Source organism: Dicentrarchus labrax, unplaced genomic scaffold, assembly GCF_905237075.1.
Source record: "Dicentrarchus labrax unplaced genomic scaffold, dlabrax2021, whole genome shotgun sequence".
Lineage (NCBI taxonomy): Eukaryota > Metazoa > Chordata > Actinopteri > Moronidae > Dicentrarchus > Dicentrarchus labrax.
Window position 1 is genome coordinate 25,331,771 of NW_026136708.1, and position 6,580 is coordinate 25,338,350.

The window sequence follows — 6,580 nt, forward strand, 5'->3', positions numbered from 1 at the left end:
ACATGTAAAAACAATTAAATGACCTATAAGTACAGGTGAACACTGCTATCGTACAAATATTCAGGCTTACATTTACAGAAGAGTGCTGTTATTAAAGTTATAGAAATGTAATAAAAGTAATTTTACATAAAATTACAGTAATTATTGTTTTTGTTTTGTTATTTGTATTGTTTTACTGTTTTCTGATAAAAACTGTAGTTTGACAGTTTACCAATGCTTATACACTATTACACTTAGACTAATATACTTATTTTACTGTTGTCACCAATTTACATAATTTTAGAAATGTATTAACAGTATTAATCTAGAATTTAAGTTTTATCTATTAAATAAACAGAAAGTAACTTTAATATTTTAATCTTTTCATGTGAAAAAGGACATTTTCTTCAAATAAACAGTAATTTTATGATTATTTACAATTACACATTATTTAACAGTAGAAATGTAAATTCACAGACTATTTTTGTAGTTTTATTCACATTTCTGTGTATTTAAAAAATCTGTAAAATAAACTTTTTATTTATTATTATGATTTTTGTTTACAGTGAAGCTAAATTGCTCATCAATTAGAAAAGCAGGATTTTCTGCTTTAAGGATGTTAAGCAGGTCAAACTGTAAACAAATCCTGAAGCCGTGTTCCCTTTTCCGCCCCTGCCAACCTCTCCTCCGCCGTGGTTTGACCTGGTTGTTTGTGTTGTAAGACGAGCAGCTCAGGTGGCGATGTGGTGGCGCCGAACACTGCTCGCCTGTGTCCAGAAACCCCGCGCGGAGCTGTGTTTGCTTCCAGCAGGCCCACAGTCGGGTCTCTGTTGTTACTGCTGTGAATGTTTGGACAGTTTAAATATCCAGCTCTCTGTCCGAGAGCGCCGACACTAAACACAAACTGTGTCCTTGTCAGTGAAAGCTGAAGGATTATTCTCTGGGTTTTATCCTATTAACTGATATTGGATGAACTGCAGAGCTCTTTCGATTATCAATGAGGTTATTTATCAAGCAAAAACGTCTTCTGGTTGTTGCTTCTCTGTAGCGAATGAATCATTAACTGAATATCTGTGATATTTGTGAGATAAATCGATAATTACCTACAGCCCTGAAATGCTGTACTTTCAGCACAAGTCCTGGAAGATCTAGAAAACCTTGAAATTTAGAGAGAGTTTGTCAGTCATGGAACCACCTGGAAATTGATTATAATGACCAAATATCTGTAAAATGTTTATTATATTTTAGCCCCTCACTCAGATTACATAAACCTTGGTGTTTGAAACTGTTGGAATCTGTGACAATCCAAAGCATTAAAACATGAAAATGTTCCTTTCTGAGGGGACAGATCAGGCTGCAGAGGAACCTCCAGGAGAGAGAGAAATAGCAGGAGAAATTCTCTTTTTGTTGTTGGCAATTTGGATCCAGTTACTTTTTCTACCATTAAATGAGGACACCACAGAATCATCCTCCTCACATTGTAACCCGCCTTTTATTGTGAATTTTGCAACAAATAGAATAATCTTATGCTGCAAATTAGACATAAACAATGTCTTTTTTGAGACATAATGGTCTTTAGTGCTGAAGTCCGGCTCATCAATAACATAATCAGTTTTCCTGTTGAGCTGCCGATAAGGCTGGAGCGCGCAGTGTGGATGCTTACGTTGCTTTCGCTGTTTTTCTCGCCGTGCACGGCCCTTCAGGATGAAATGGGTTGTAATAGACGTTGCTTCAGCTTAAGGGTCACGTGATCATGAATGACATAAGTACACAAACAGACAACATTGAGCGTGATTGATTATCCCTCATAGAAAGCAGCCTGGAACGAAAGGATTTGGTTGAACATAATGGAGGCTCCAGTGATCAATAAGAGAAACACCTCAGTGATCAGTGCGACATGTGGGAGACCAGAGTCCTCCATGATCTCTTTGTTGAGGTCGTCGCTCTGTCGGCCGAGCATTACGCTCTCCTGGCTCTCCAGATGTCTCCTCGCGGTCAAACAGCATGTTGATGAGTGCCGAGTGGAGCTCATTAGTCTCCGCTGTGAGATAATGAGAGTCAGTTTACACCCTCACATCAGATCTGTGACAGAGGACTTCAGAGGTTTTGTTGTTGTGGTTTCGTCATTTAAACAAACTATTGATGGTCACAAGTTGGGTACGAATATTGATGGCAGTGACCTTTATTCGTTGTTTCTTGTTCCTGATCATACTGGATGTTTCTAAGTTAAATTAAAGCATTTTAAAGACCTTTTTTATACCACATACAATGCAATTTAATATAAAAGTATGATGGAAAACCACTACGAATACGATATATATACACGACTACGGCCTAGAATTATTTGCTTTATCACTTTTTTTGGTTCTTCTCAGTGAATTTGTGGCAGAAATTCAATTTAAATTCATACATTTTATTTAAATTCAGTGACATTTTTAGCTAAAATAAACTCAAAAATGTGTCCACTACAGCTGCTGGACTGAGGGGACGTAACACACAGCGCTGTGAGCTACTGCGACATGTCCTTCCCTTAGCAGCCTGTTCTTTTAGGAAATATGTAAATATGAGGAAACAAGCAGGTCTCTGATTTCGGTTATACCTGCAACTATACATGGTGCAGCCATATAAGTAGGTTTCTACACAGTCTTGTTTACCCAAAAGGTGAAAGGTCAACTATACTGTGACTGTTATCATCTCTTTTCTAGCCATTATTCAACACCGTAGACGTACAATAATTCTAGGTTACAGTCGTCATCTCTTCAAAAACTAAAACGCTGCATTCTTCAGAGTTTTACTTTTGAGGAAAAACAGCAGCTTGTTTCTCTGAATGCACCTGACAGACCTTCAGAAACACACACACACACTGCTGAGGTAAAACCAGCGGTTTGTTTTTTCCTCTCTTCACGGCGGGCGGGCAGCCCAGCGTGGCCGCCACAGCAGCAGCCGGTGGCAGCGGCGGTGGTAGTAGAAGAAGAAGAAGAAGGGCGTCTGTGTTCAGCTGGAATGTGCTGAGGATTTTCTACCTAATTAACCTCCACGTTCTCGTGCGAAACCGCCGCTTTCTGCACGATGGAAAGAGGCGATAGGCTCGGCCGCTGCTGTTCTGTCTTTAAGCCGCCTGATCCGACAACCAAGAGGCTTTGTTTGAGGCACGAGGCCGAGCTGATAGGATCTGACTGAGAGCTGAACTCAATCACAGCACAGAGTGAAACAGCTTCTGGCTAATGAACCTAATTGGTTCTCATTTTCACCACCATAGAGTTTTATTGCCACCGTCGACATCAAACTGACCCTTTAAAGTAGTTTTTACAGTCAAACTCAATTATGATTATAGTGCAACAACAGAAGGTCAAAGGTCGGAGGAAGAGTGTCTGCCTAAAGAAAATATAAAGTTCTAGTCTAATTTAGTCAGTATTGTTGAGCCCTAATTTAAAGATAACCAACATGATCTGTGTGAATACTTCACCTGTTATTTTTAGACAAAAACCAGAACATAAAGTGCTCTTTAAATACTTCACCCTCTGGAGAATCTCGATTTTGTTGACTTCCAGTGGTTGAACTTCTCAGCTGGCTGCAGTGATGTACAGATGTACTCCAGGACCTTGTGACATCACTGTTGGGTGAGGTTACACAGCCAGTATTTTGGCCAACAGATTTTAGTTTTGAAATGAGAAAAACAAAACCCATTTATACCATTAATAAAATTGGGGAACAAAAAAATGGTTTTCTAGTTTTTTGTTTTGAAAATGTAAAATTGGAAAATGAAAAGACGTCCCTGTGGAGGTGGGTGTGGTTTGCACTCAGCTGCAGGAGAGAGAGGTGTGGGGAAGGCTTGTGAGAGCAGCACCAGGTGAGTTGATTACCTCAGCTGCTAATCATTGTCTAATCACTCTACCTTTATCTTGCAGTAGTGTGCTGGACCTGAGGCCGGAGACTCCACTGAGAGTCAGAGCCAGAAACAAACAGAGTTGGTTGCGTGTTGTCTGTGGTGACAATATAGTGTAAATAAAAGATATGTGGTACAACTATAGGCGTGAGAATGTGTGCTGCATACATCCACGATAGTTAGGGACTTGCTACAGTTATCTGATTCTCTGTGATCAGTAAAATGCATATGGAAAACTCATCTCTCAATTCCTGCTGTCTTTACTGCTGCAGCGTACGACTGTTATTTACTTACTGCGTATTGATGTGTGGATGAGGAAAGTTTGAGAAGTAATTGAAACATTGTTTCCTAGCGAACTGATTACTGTTTTGAGAAAAATGATGTTATTCCTTATATCTGATGTGCCATCTGTAACATTAGGCTGTTATGAAGCTATACTGTAATAACCAGCGTTACATCTTTAGCAAACTTCTATAAAGTGTGTTTAATGTAAACTTGTTCATTAGCGCAGGTTTATTGTCAGAATCTAAATCCTGGGTAGATATTAGTTTGTTCCTCAGGACTGAAGTGGTTAGGGTTAACCCTTTCATGCTGTCAGTTGAATTTCTTCATCTCATTCAAATATTCCACAGCATCAAGTCCCCATCAGCTCACAGTAAAACCTTGAGGCTACAACCTCCGGCACTGAATGAAGCGTGATGCCTCTCAGCCACCGTAGGTTGCAACTATCGGGACGCTCTGACTCGGTACAGACTCACCTGCAGGTGAATTAAAGCCTCTTTGAGCTCCGCGGTCCTCAACGTCAACACAGGAAGTGGACAGAGCTGTCGAGCAGCATACCTTAACCCAAATTTAACAAGGCCAACACTGTTCTTGGCAGAAACCACTGCGGTTTCTTTTTTCCCTCCACTTTGTGGTTTGGACTCGGTTTTTGTGGACTCCCTGCTAAATTTAAAGACTCCAAACACCTCAGATTTCAGTCAGTTGAAGTGATAATGGAGTTAAAAATGAAGAAGGTTCGTTGCATAATGACGCAGTTTATTATTATTTCTTATAATTCAGCAATTTTCTCCAAAAAAGCAGAGGAAGTGTCTCAATAAACAGCAGAGCAATCTCCCAGAGAATAAAGGCATGATGAGCGCACACATTCATCCTGGTTTCATTACTGAAGGAAACTGTGCAGCTCATGATAATGAGGTTTGTTTGGTGCCTGCAGCTGTAATTTCAGGAGTCATCTGTCCACAGGACTGAAAGGCTTTGGTTAGTATGTTGGAGGGGTGAGGGAGGGTGAGGGGGCATTTTGCAGACGGTGGTGGAAAAAGCTCAACATCACCATGAAATGTAGTGGGAACCTCAGCTGCCATTATGGTGCATCTGATTACTGGAAGAACGGAGGGATACTACGATACTGGCTGCATCGCTAACAACTCAACAGGACATTGGTTTTTTAACTTAAATCTGAACACACAGACATTAAATGTTTTTCATATACGTGCATTTTCAGATTCAGACTTCATCATTCATCATTATCAGGAATAAATGTCCATAAATCAGCTTAAAATAGTCTGCACAGGTTCAGTTTTGCAAACCCGCAGATCTCAGAACCGGACCCGTTACATGTAGAAACATGAATTAAAATCATAATTAACCGTTTAGTTGAATCAATCACTGTTGCTGCTGCGTCCACACAGCTGGACACTGATGTAGTGTATGCTGTATGTTTCCTCAGAGAGGACGTCCTTGAGGCTTTCACAATAAAAGAAAATCCTGTCAGCTGGTATACTTCTGATTTCTCCAGACAAGAAAAAACATTTTTGATCTCACCCACTGTCTTGTTTTTGTGGGTTACCGCAGGGACCCGGTGCAGGGCTCTGATGCAACTGAACATTAACTGTGAGGAGTATTTGAGACTCAGCCAGTTGATTATCAGCTTCAGGAGTTGTTGGTGTTTTATAATCAGCAGAATGGTTCTTTACATTAATGTGTTTCTGTAATCTGAGAGCTGAACTGGATGTGGACTGATTGTGTGATTGTGGACTGGTATTGTGTGTTTATGGACTGGTTTGTGGACTGGTGTTTGATTGTGGACTGGTATTGTGTGTTTGTGGACTTGTGGATTGTGAGCTCGCTGTGTGTCGCTGTGTTACGTCACCCCGCCGCTGTTCTCAGAGCAGCTTCCAACCAACAACCAACCAGGATCAGTGTTTCCCTCAACAGCTGCTTCCAATTACTCACATAATACTCTCTCTCTCTTTTCCCACATCATAATAAACCCCCTCGCTCACCCCTCCCTGTCCAGAGTCATACATGTGAATTTGTGTGGCATGCAGCCGTTAATGTGTGTGTGTGTGTGTGTGTGTGTGTGTGTGTGTGTGTGTGTGTGTGTGTGTGAAAATGAAAAGACACATTGACTCTGTTAGGACACATATTCAGTGTTCAGCTCAGGAACTCACTGACGGCATCCCTGAAACGCTGTAATAAAGTCGTCATATATTTTAATTTAACACACAGACAAGCCTGAAGATGTTGAATAAAACTCTTATTCTCACTGTTCTACTAAATAAAGGTCAGCTGGACTTTGGATCGGCCTTCTAGACATTTTTCTTTATACATTTGTCTCTGTTTAAGGAAGTACGCCTGTTTCTTGGTTGAAGGTCAGTTTTCATTTCATTGTGCCTTCAGGCTCTTTCTCTGCTGTAAATTTCACATTTTTCA